This window comes from Mustela nivalis (genome assembly GCF_964662115.1).
Source record: "Mustela nivalis genome assembly, chromosome: 8".
Classification (NCBI taxonomy): Eukaryota; Metazoa; Chordata; class Mammalia; order Carnivora; family Mustelidae; genus Mustela; species Mustela nivalis.
Genome location: NC_139027.1, coordinates 67640348 through 67653543, shown reverse-complemented (window position 1 = coordinate 67653543; position 13196 = coordinate 67640348). Strand labels below are relative to the sequence as shown.

General features: G+C 35.2%; 1 long non-coding RNA gene across 2 annotated transcripts in view; it reads right to left on the bottom strand.

Annotated features, from left to right (window-relative positions):
* LOC309870975 overlaps window positions 1-13196 on the bottom strand; it is a 219333-nt gene that overhangs the window by 153419 nt on the left and 52718 nt on the right. The window contains exon 2 of one of the 2 annotated variants that reach the window (XR_014314916.1): window positions 7677-7732. The exons of the other annotated variant lie outside the window; for it this stretch is intronic. This is a non-coding gene — a long non-coding RNA (uncharacterized lncRNA). The remainder of the gene's footprint in view (window positions 1-7676; window positions 7733-13196) is intronic. 2 annotated transcript variants of the gene reach the window in all.

The window sequence follows — 13196 nt, the reverse complement described above, 5'->3', positions numbered from 1 at the left end:
AGAACAAGGACTAAATGATTGTACTGGTTATGGTGCTTGGCTTAAAGCAACTGAAACCGACACTATCTATAATAAGCAAATGGGGATTTTTTTGAAGAACAATTAAGAGCTTAATAAAGAATCAGCATAAGCCTGAGGAACCAGACTTGAAGATGGTAGAAACAAAAACATTCCTGAGGGTTCTGCGTTAGACACTAAGGCAAGAACAACACTCTCCTTTCCTGAGTCAAGACACCTAGGGAGAAAATTATCAAATTTCTTACTGAAAAAGCTGTGTTGGAGATGGTGACTTTAGACAAGCAGTCTTCCCAAATTAGACTTATCACCTCTCTTATTCGAAAGTCATACAGCCACAGGTCTCCCTGGACAAAGGCAAGGCTGTTCCTGTGAGACAGGAGCAGAGCTGAGGGCAGCCCTCCTGCGAAGAACAAAAACCAGGGCTGATATAAGCATACCCACTTTCTTCTTCAAATTCACAAATCACATCGTCCTCTCCTTTCCAACAGCCAGTGGGAGACATTACAGTGTAATGAGAAAGGCCAGAAAACTTTTACCACAGGGAACCATGAGTTATGGAATGGAGTATTCCCCATTACAAGTCAAACAGCACAAGAGTCTGAGCTCTTGCTGATGCTGCCAAAGCACAGCTGTGAATCTTACCATCCCACCTAACAGCATGCCTTGGGTCCCTGTTTACTCCTTACCATAAGAAGCCTAGAACTCCCAGGCCATCCCTCTTCACCTGAACTCTCACCTGCTTACAGTTCTGTACACTGCCTAATATGGATCATCTACCCACCCCACACAATCTACACAACCTTGACCTTCTGAGTCATCTGGTGCCCCCAGCAAAATGCCTTCATTGTTGTAACCCTTCCCTCCAAAAATTTGCTTCACCTTCTTACTCCAAACAAAATCTTGCTGTCCCCCAACAACCTAATTTAGTGGTTACTATTTTTTCCGAATTCAACAACATGAGGCCTTATAATTTCCTAAAATCTTCATAAATCTTCCTTGAAGCTCATGCCATCAGATCACTATTGACCCTTCACTATTGCTGTTAACTAGAGACATTAGGGTCACTCTCCCTCCTTTCCTAAAGCTTTCAGCTCTTGGCTCCTACTCGCTCTACCACTACTCCTGTCCTATTTTTTTATTATTTCTGTAACCACATAAGTTATCCTAATAATACTCTGCCCTCTAACTCACTGACTTTATTTCAGTAACCTTATCCTCATTCTACCTTAGTCACCTATTCTGTGATAGTATCTTGAACCTCGTTAAACTCATAACCAAATAGCTTCTATACCAATTTCAAAATCCCACATGGCATCGATCAATCCACCTCATTCTCTCAAGGGCCAAAACAATCCACACTGAGAATGACAATCCATTTATGCCACTTTTTGCTGTCCACCCCTGAAGGTCCCCATTTCCCTCCTAAATTGGCTTGGATTCCATAGCCTATCATTATAAGCACTTGTTGAATACATCCTCAATGCTCAGAGCATTCTCTCTTTTCATCCTAGAACACAGGCAAATCCCAACTCTGCCCAGCTCCAACTCTTTGTATTCTTCATCCCTGCCCAAGGAGTTTTATGTAACAAAAAAAACACACAACTGTATTGACTAGACTCACCCAAAATTCATGACTACAAATGAACAAGCCTCTGTGCTGCATAACAGTCTTGTGTTTTTCTCGTCATTTTTTCCCCATCTGTCCTCTACAAATAATCTTGCTTCTTCAATAAGAAAAATAGAATGAAAAAGAAAATTGTTTAGGTTTTCATGACCTAATAGGCCATCTTCTCTGCTTTAGACCCATATTCTTGACCTTCTTACCTATTACAAAGGAAGATCCATCAGTAAAATACAGTGTAAGAGCCCTCATATTTAAAAAACACTCTCCTTGACCAACATTCCTCTCCAACTATATTCTCTTTTCTCTTTGATAGCAAAATTTGAAAATATTACCCACATTTGCTGTTTTTACTATCGCATTCTGTATTCCCCAGACAGGTTTTTGTTCCCTCACTCCAAAATAATTACATCTGTTAAAAGCCACCAATGACCTTCATCTTGCCTAATTCACTTGTCAAATCTAGGTGCTCATCTTATTTGGCCTGTCAATAGAATTGATGCAATTGCTAACATCCCACTTTTTCCTTCACTCTTTCTTCTTACTTTCACCTTTGACCTCCAGGATATCCCTCTCTCATTTTTTGTTCTGCTTCACTGGTCACTCACTCCTTACTGTATCTTCCTCATCTTCCTGATCTCCAGATATGAGCATATTGCAGGTCTCATTTGCAACCTTCTTCTCTTCACACTCATTCACTAAGTTCACTGCAGATCTCATGCAATCCCATGACTTTAACTGCTGTTTATCTCCTACAGACTCCTTGTATCCTAACCTCTCAACTAAATATCAGGCATATTTTCCAAGTCCCTATTTAATTCCTGGGTTTGAAAGTCCAGTAGGTGTCTCAAAGCTTCACATATCTAAACTGGACTCTTTGAATCAAAATAAAATCTGCTCCTCCCTCAATGCATCCCACTTCAGTTTCTCAAGCAAAAAAAAAAAAAAAAAAGTTGCCATCATCTTTCACTCTTTTATCTCGTACTCTACAACCCAACAACCATCCAATACTTCCAGTTCTACCATTAAAATATATCTGGAATCAAAACTTTTCTCAAATCCTCCTCCACTAACTATCAATGAAAAGTTCTCAAAGTACAGTACCTAGATGCAGTATTAACATTACCTGGCAATTTGTTAGAAATTTTAATTCTTATGTCCTACCAGATTCATCATATCAAAATTGTGAGGATGTGGGGCACCTGGGTGGCTCAGTCATTAAATGTCTGTCTTCAGTTCAGGTCATGATTCCAGCATCCTAGGATCCAGTCCCACATCAGGTGCCTTGCTCAGCGGGGAGCCTGCTTTCCCTCTGCTTGCCTCTCCCCCATCTTGTGTTCTCTCTCTCTTTCTCTCTCTCTCTCTCTGAGAAATGAATAAACAAAATCTTAAAAAAAAAAAAAAAAGAACTGTGAGGATGGAGCCAAGTATCTGTTTTAACAAGCCCCCATTGTGACTCTGAAGCTGAACTTTGGAAAAACCATCCTAGACCAAGCCACCATCAACTTTAATCTACATTATGCCCAACAGACCTATAAGATACCAACTGCTTCTACCCATGGCCCCTACAGATTATCCACTCAACCACTCAAGTTATCCTTTGAAAATATAAGACAGTTATACAACTCTTCTTCAAGCCCCTTGCCCATTAAGTTTCCCTTCATACTGAGAATAAAATAGGAACCCCGACATAATCTGCCCCCTGTTATTCCTCCGACCTGATCTTCTACCCTTCCCTTCAAGCTACTCTGAGCCCAGTGCTGTCCCATAAACAAGTCAACCATATACCCATTTAGAGTCTTTGTTCTGATCATTTCCTCTGCTCTTCCTCCAAATATGTGAATGTTCTGGTCCTTCACTTGTTTTAGATCTCTGCTAATTATTACTTGTAAGAGAGGCCTTCCCTGTCTACCTTGTCTAGAAAACTACCCTCCAGAAGTCACTCTTCTTTATTTTCTTCATAGTATTTACCACCATGTGACATATGTTTACTTACTTTTTATTACCTGTATCCACCTGTAGCTGGATACAGGTAATCAAATGCAAACATCATGAGAATAAGGACTTTGCTTGTTTTTTTCTTGCATTCCCAATGCCTAGAACAATCTATAGTACTCCGAAAGTTTTTGGACAAATAAGAGAATATTGCTCACTAAAAATACAAAGTGCTAAAAGGTACCACCTAACTGGTTGACAGAATCCTGTGCCTGGTCCTGAGTATGCTAGGGTGGCATCTATGAATATCTATTACTCTCTGAGGAAGGTGGGAAACTATCCACTATCAAGTCTGTATAAAATGGAAGAGCCTCCAAAAGGAAAACGAGCAAACTGGGGAGTACTTTACCTAAAAGCAACAGATGGCTACTACAAAAATGCTCTCCAAAAAGAAAGCGACTAATGAGGTTAGTCAGAAAATAGACCAAAACTCTGGAGATACTATTCAAAGATGTGATCCTTAGAGCAAAAACAGGTACCAGTAACATAATTTCCAAGAGGCTTTTAAAAGTAATCCCAAAGTTATTGTTAAGCATTATGCATGGACACAAAATAGAAAACAGTGTTATCAAATAATCTAGTAAAATATCCCACAAAACACAGATACATAATAGGCTGAATAATGGCCTTCTAACATATCTAGGTCTTAATCCATGGAATCAGGGAACCTACCTTTTTAGGCAAAGGAGAATTTGCAGACATGATTAATTAAGAATCTTGAGACAGGGAGATCATCCAAAATTTCATGAATGAGATTTAAATGTAATCATAAATGTTCTTGCAAGAAGGATCAGAGGGACATTTGACACAGAATAAGAAAATGTGAGCTTAAAACAAAAGGCTTCACTACTGGTTTCAAAAATGGAGAAAAGGGCCACAAGCGAAAGAGTCTATCTCCAGAAGCTAGAAAGGCAAGGAAATGGATTCTGGCAGAGAGCCTCTAAGGGAAAAAAACTCCTTGCTAACACTTTGATTTCAACCCACTGAGGCTGATTTTAGAATTGTAACCTCTGTAAGAGAATAAATGTGTGCTATTTTAATGAACCACGTTTGTGATAATGTTACAGTAGCCAAAGGAAGTTAAGACAACATATATACCATGTGAGAACTATATTACTATCACAAGGGTATACCATTAGACATTTGAATTTAGAATTGAACAAAACGACTTATATTTAGAGAATGAATCAACATTAGAGGATGTTGATATAGCCATGATTCATATACAAGGGAGATGTGCCAAGTAACTTTTTGTTTTAAGCCTAAAACTCCATAAGCTGAAATGAAGATGAAGGAAAGATATATTGAAGTCAGTTACTAATCAGTATCCACTATGCACACAGCAAGGAATAACTCTACTAAGGGAATAAATGGTTTTGCCTGAATGTCACTCCACAAACAGCCTTTTCAAAGAACAGGATTAGGTCCACTGTACTAAATTCAGTGTTAGAGAAAATAGTATAGATACAAACACTATTAAATTGAAGCCACTGAGTATAGGACATTTCAAGGGGCTTTGGAAAAAACAAACAAACAAACAAACATGAATGCACAACCCCGCTGATCAACACTGGATTATGCTCCCTGTTGAGTGGAAATGTTTTTATATGAGTTTTTTAAAATAGAGAAAAAATAATATTCCTTCATGACAGTGATAATTAAATAAAAATTTTATTATTTTATGTGACTTGATTAAGTAGCCTACTTAAGTAATATATTCAGAATATTTAGTAGCTTGAACAAAAGATTTCCAAAATACTATGATTTTTTTATATGTTGAAGATAAGATTTCTTATCTTAAATTGCAACATGAATGGCTCAATCTAAGATAATTTTACTCTTTCCTAACACTTGATTTTCTTGACCCATTGGGAAAAGATGATAATGCATTATTGATAAGGTGAGCATTTCAAAGGAATGTGAAATTTTCCAAAGCTGAGTATCACCGACCATCTCTTCTAAGAAACATTCAATTCTTCTGCTTTTAAGGGTAGGATGTTCATTTCGAGTATATGATCCAAAGCTGAAGTCTTTGTGAAAATATCTCCCCATAATTTCTAGATTTATGTTCTATCCTAAAATTTGATCTGACAATGCCACCTTATGACAGTCGCCTTTTTCAATGATCTATAATTGTCAGTGTTTTCTAATGTAAAAAAATAAAAGGAGGAAGAGAAAAAAACATCTGGATGTGATGTGATCTATGGCTTCAGGTAGTTATTTATTTTTTTATGAATTTTTAAATTACATTCAGTTATCCATCATTAGTTTTTGATGTGCTATTCAATGAGTCATTAGTTGCATATAACACCCTGTGCTCATCACAACATGTGCCCTCCTTAATTCTCATTACCCAACTACCCCATCTTCCCACCCCCTTCCTTTTTACATATGTTATTCAAAGATTTAAATATCATCCCGGTAACTAAATAAATCAAAATTATTTTCATTTATAAATATTATACTTGTATTTTTATTGCTCTAAAACTTTTTAAATTTATCCAAATTTGGTGAATTAGTTGTATATTAATACATACATTATGACCATTACGTAGTCTGTAGATAGCAGAAGTTTAAAAAATATTTTTCTAGATTCTAAGCTAATTTTGTGATTCCATCCAAACTGGTTAATTCTTTTTGGAAGCACTTACCAGCACAATAATTTTCATCACAGTAAGGTGTTACTCAAAAAATTGAATGTCTGGAGAACACTGAATGTTTGTAAAAATTTATTCAAAATGTCCCATTTCTCTTATTTTTCCTTACTGTTTTTTCATAGCTTCCTGCCATATATTCTCTCTGAGATATTAGTTCTATAAGTTCTCGTTAATTTGAAGCACCAGTTGGTTACCTGCCCATCTTCTTACCTTTGTCCATATTCTCTCAATTCCAGATGGTCTTCCTTTCGTGTATTTTCTCAAAATTGCCATAGTAATATTTCCAGTCCCACATGCCTTTTAGAACATTGCCTCTCCTTATCTATAGTTATAGTTTATTTCTTCTCTCCTTAAATCTGGCTAGGATTTTATTACTGCCTCACTGAATAAAATGTGCCATAAATAAGGCTGCATGACTTCCAAGGCTAAGTTATAAAAGATTATTTGGTTTCTACCTGCCTCTTGTTTTGGGGTTGCTTGCTTTTAGAATTCATTCACCGTCCTTTGAAAAAGCCCAAACTAGCTCATGCAGGGAGATCACACACAACAACAACAACAACATCAGCAACAACAAAAACACATGGGGAAGATTTAAGATTTGAGACTCCAGGCAATAGTTAGCATCAAACACTAAACAGGTTATTGAGCAACTTATTAGATGACTTTAGACCTTAGCTTTTGAGCTGCTCCAGCTGGCATGGAGTAAAATAGAAATTAACTATCCCCATGAAGCCTGGCATAAACTGTAGTCTTATGAGCAAAGTAAATGTTGTCAGTGTTTGAAGTCACTAAATTTGGAGTGATTTCTTATGCAGCCATAATATCTGGAATACAACAAAAGGGTAACTTGAACTAAGAAATTTAGTAAACCCAACATTTTACCAATCTACAATACAACTGTTATTGCTGGTACTGGAAGCACAACACTCCGCATAATAAGCAGAAAAAGACATTGAATATTCATATATGATTAATATTAAAAAATAAGAATTAAAACTTTCAATATAATAAAAATACTCCATGCATGACAACCCATGTATCTTACATTTGACATAAAAAAGAAAATTCACAAGGTAAAATTGTTGACCTAAGCATTGAGCGTATGCTATAAATCACTGGCATTTTCATCAAGAAGTCTTTGACTCTATTCCTGGATGGGCACAGTTGGTTACAAGAGATATGGTTGATGTGGATAGACAAGCTCCACAAAGAAAATCTGCCAACATTTTTCCCAACCATTTTTACACACCCTTATCATGTGGCCTAGCTGGGTCTGTATGTCAATTTACACAGTTGCAGTCCATAAATCAGGTACTGCAAATTAAGTTAAGGCAACAAACAGACGCTGATACTGTTAACATTTCACATTTATATTAACTATTTACAGTAGCTGGAACAATGGTGCAGTAAGTTAAGTTCATTTTCTGAGGCATTCCTGGATCTGGGAAGGAAAATGATCAAGACTATTGTTAACCCATTCACACACATGCACACATACATACAAACACACATAGAAAACACAGGAATCCTGTCTCCAATATGAAGTAAATGTCAATACAAACTATTGTATATATGAGTAAGACAAACCCCAAATTTAAAACTAAGGTTACACAAAATAAGTAGAGGAGTATGTCCCAAATGAAGGAACAATACAAAATCTCTCACACACACACACCAAATAAAACAGAAACAGGGCATCTGGGTGGCTTAGTTGGTTAAGTACCTGTCTTTGGCTTAGCTTGTGATCCTGCAGTCCCAGGATCAATTCCCATATCAGGCTCCCTGCTCAGCAATGAGTCTGCTTCTCCCTCTGTCACTTCCCCTGCTCATGCTCTTGCACACATCCACTCTCTCTCAAATAGAATCTTTAAGATAAATATAGAAATAAGCAATATGCCTGATAAAGACCTCAACATAATGTTCATAAAGGTATTCATGTGATGAGAAGAGTGGAAAAATTCAGTGAGAATTCAACAAAAAGATAGAAAATTTTAAAAAAGAACCAGTCAGAGCTGAAGAACACAATAACTGAAATGAAAAATAGACTAAAGGTAGAGTGCCTGGGTGGCTCAGTTGGTTAAGCATCCAACTTTTGGCATCAGCTCAGGTCACGATCTCAGGGTCATGGGATCGAGCCCTGCATTGAGCTTCACATTCAGTAAGGAGTCTGCTTCTCTCACTTTCTCTCCCCCTTTCTCCTGATCCCTGGTCATGCTCTCTCTCTCCAAAATAAGTAAGTCTTAAAAAAAAAAAAAAATACACAAGAGAGAATCAGCAGCAGATTAGAGGATGCAGAAAAACAAATCAGTAATCCAGAAGACGAGGCAATAGAAAGCAAACAAGATGAAAAACAACAACAAGAATAATAAAAATGAGAATGGGTTACAGAAGTTCTGTAACATCATCAAGTATAGTAAGATACATATTATAGAGATCCCAGAAGGAGAAGAGACAAAGAAGGGAGCAGAAAACTTATCTGAAGAAAATAGTATCTGAAAACTTTCTTAATCTGAGGAAGTTAACAGACATCCAAGTCCAGGAAGCACAGATACCCCATAATGAAATGAGCTCAGGGAGGTCCACACCAAGACACATAATTATTAAACAACAAAGAGAGCATCTTAAAGGCATATGAGAAAATGAAGCAGTTATATTCAAGGGAAACCCATAAGGCTAGCAATTGATTTTTCAGCAGAAATTTTGCAGACCAGAAGTCAGCAGCATGATATATTCAAAGTGATGAAAGGATAAAACTTGTAACAAAGAATACTATACTAGCAAGGTTGTCATTTAAAGATTTTATTTATTTATTTGACAGACAGAGATCACAAGTAGGCAGAGAGACAGGCAGAGAGAGAGAAAGGAGGAAGCAGACTCCCTGCCGAGCAGAGAGCCCAATGCGGGACTCGATCCCAGGACCCTGAGATCATGACCTGAGCCGAAGGCAGAGGCTTAACCCACTGAGCCACCCAGGCGCCCAAGGTTGTCATTTAGAATTGAAAGAGAGATAAGCAGTTTCCCAGACAAATAAAAGCTAAAAGTCATCACCACTAAAACAGCCTTACAAAAAAAAATATTAAAAGACATTTTTTTTAAATCACAATGAAAAGGTCTCAACTAGATGTAAGAAAGTTATGAAAAGAAAGAATTTCACAGAAGGAAGCTAAAATATAGTAAATTACTTATAAAGTCAGTAGAGAGGTTGAAACACAAAATTAGTAAAATCAATTTTTATACAAAAATTAGTCAATAAATACACAGAATAAAAAGGCAAAAAATATGATATATACATAAAACATTGATAACAGAGGAAAAACTTAGTAATTTCAGGATCTGTTTAAATTTAAGTGACCATCAACTTGTACACAATGCAATTACTTCGGATCTTTTAAATGAACCTAGTGGTAACCACAATTCGAAAGTCTGCAATAGATACACAAAAAATAAAAAGAAAGGAATCCAAGCCTACCATTAAAGAAAGCTATCAAAGCACACAAGAAGAGAGTAACACAGGAAAGAGAGTACTTCAAACAAAACCTAAATAAATAAATCAATAAATACAGAAAATGCCAATAAGTACATATCTATTAAAAATTACTTTAAATTCAAATGGACTAAGTGTTCCAAACAAAACACACAGGGTGTCTGAATGGATTAAAAGCAAAAAAAAAAACCAAGACCCATTCATGACATCTTTCTCCCAGCAAGAGACTAACTTAAGGTCTAAATATGTATATATACTGAAAATGAAGGTATGGGAAAAGATACTCCATGCAAATGAAAGCAAAACAAACAAACAAAAAGAAAAAAAAAAAAGAAAAGAAAAATCCCCAGCCAGGACAGTAACACTTTCATCAGGCAAAATAATCTTTAAAATAAAGATTGTAACAAGAGACAAAGAAGGGCCTTACATAATGGGATCAATTCAACAAAAGGATCTAACAGTTGTAAATATCTATGCATCCAACATAGGAGCACCCAAATACATGAAGTTAATATTAAGAGACATATAGGGAAAAAGTGACAGAAATATAATAAGAGAAGGGGACTTTAACACACTAATTACATCAATGGATAGACCATCCCAACAGAAAGTCACAAGGAAACAATTATTCTGAACAACACATTAGATCGGATGGGACTCAATGCATACATAGAAGAACAGTTCACCCAAAAATAGCAGATACACATGATTTCAAGTGCAACTGGAACATTCTCCAGAATAGATCACATGCTGGGTCACAGAACAAGTCTCAGTAAATTTAAGAAGACTGAAACCATATCAAACATCTTTTCCAACCATGATGGTAGGATACTAGAAATTGATTAAAAAAAAAAATCCAGGAAAAGTACAAACCTATGGAGGCTGAACATAGACTACTAAACAACAGATGGGTCAACCAAGATATCAAAGAGAAATTTTTTAAAAATACATGGAGACAAATGAAAATTAAAACACAATGGTCCAAAATCTTTAGGATGCAGCAAAAACAATTCTAGAGGGAAGTTTATACTGATATAGGCCTATCTAAAGAAACAAGAAAATCTTCAAATAAACAATCTCACTTTATATGTAAAGGAACTAGAGGAAAGAAAAAAAAAGTCCAAAGCTAGTAGAAGAAAGAAAATAATAAAGATTAGGGAGGAAATAAATGAAACACAAACCAAATATATAGATAGATAGATAGATAGATATTTTATATATAATATATATAAATATATATTTATATATTATATATTTTATATATTTATATAGATATAGATAAATATAAGTATATAATATTAAATATTAAATATTTATTTGATATTTATTATTTGTTAAATATTAAATATATAATAAATTAAATAAATATATAATAAATTAAATAAATAAATAAAATAAATAAATTAAATATATAAAATATATACATATATACATATATATAAAAGAGCAATGAAATTAACAGTTCTATGAAAAGATTAACAAAAATGATAAACTTTTATCCACACTCATGAAGAAAAAGAGAGAACTCAAAATCAGAAATGAAAGAGGAGAAATAACAACTGACACCACAGAACTATGAAGAATTAGAACAATCCTATGACAAATTATAAGGCAACAAACTGGACAACCTAGAAAATGATAAATTCTCTAGAAACATACAATCTCCCATGACTGAATCAGAAAGAAACAGAAAATTTCAACATGTCAATTATTAGTAACAAAATTGATTCAGTAATAAAAACAATTCCCAGCAAAAAGAACTCTGGAACTCCAGATGGCTTCCCATGTGAATTCCACAAAACATTTTAAGAAGAGTTAATAACTTTCTTCTCAAACTATTCCAAAAACTAGGAGAGGGAAAACTCTAAATTTATTCTACAAGGCCAGCAATACCCTGATACCAAAACCAGATAAAAATGCTACCAAAAAAGACAACTACAAGCTAGTATCTCTGATGAATATATATGCAAAAATCTTCAACAAAATATTAGCAAAACAAATTCAATGATAAATTACAATACTCATTCACGACAGTCAAGTGGGATATATTCCAGGGATGCAAGGATGGTTCAATATTCATACATCAATCAGTATGATACATCATATTAACAAAGGAAAGGATAAAAACTGAATAAACATCTCAACAGATGCAGAAAAAGCATTTGACAAAATGCATCCATTCATGACAAAAACCCCTCAACATAGTGGGTTTAAAGGAAATGCACTTCAAATAAGGGCCATATATGAAGATCTCACAGCTAACCTCATGCTGAATAGTAAAAAAAATGAAGAACTCTTCCTCTAAGTTCAGAAACAAGGATGTCCATTCTCACAACTTTTATTCACCCTAGTACTGGTAGTACTAACTTCAGCAATTAGGTAAGAAAAAAAGAAATAAAAGCCATTAAAATTGGTAAGAAAAAAAGTAAAACTGTTCTTTATATGTTCTGTATAAAAGTGCCTTATTGGATATACTATTTGAAAGTGTCTTCTCATATTCTCTGGGTTGTCTTTTTACTCTCACGGTAGCAATTGAGTACAAAAGTTTTGTATTTTGATAAAGTCCAATTATCCATTTTTCTTTTATTGCTTGGGCTTTTGGTGTCCTAACTAAAATATCAGTTTCTAACTGAAGGTCACAAATGTTTACTTCTAGACTTTCTTCTGCGAGTTTTAGAGTTTAAGCTCTAATATTTAGGCCCGTGCTCCATTTTGAGTTAATTTTTGTGTGTAGGATGAGGGGGCCAACTATACTCTATTGCATTCCGATTTCCAGCTATTCCAGGATCATCTGTTGCGAAGATTATTCTTTTCCCGCTGAATGATTCTGGTGCCTTTGTTGAAATTAATCGACCCTAATGTAAGGATTTATCTCTGTCCTCTCAGTTTATTTCATTGATTTATATCTCTATTTACCTTGGATCATAAAATGTCATATTGCCCTATAGTACCATATTGATAGTTCCATACTGTCTTACTTACTGTAGCTCGATAATAAGTTTTGAAATCAGGAAATGTGAGTATGCCTACTTGGTTCTTCTTTTCCAAGACTGTTCTGACTAATCTGGGTCTTTGAATTTCCATATGAATATCAGGATCAGCTTGTCAATTTATGTGCTAACCCTGTCCCCCGCTAGAAAAGCAGCTGGGATTTGATACGTACACCTTTGTATCTGTGGGGAAATATTGCCCTATTAGCAACATTAAGTTTTCTAATCCATGATCATGGGATGTCTCCATTTATTTGGGTCCTCTTTAATTTCTTTCAAGAATATTTGGGAGTTTATTAAAGTATAAGTCTTGCATTTCTTTTGTTAAATTTATTTCTAAGCATTTCAATTTTTTTAAGGTTTCATTTATTTATTTGACAGAGAGAAAGACAGTGAGAGAGGGAACACAAGCAGGGGGAGTGGGAAAGGGA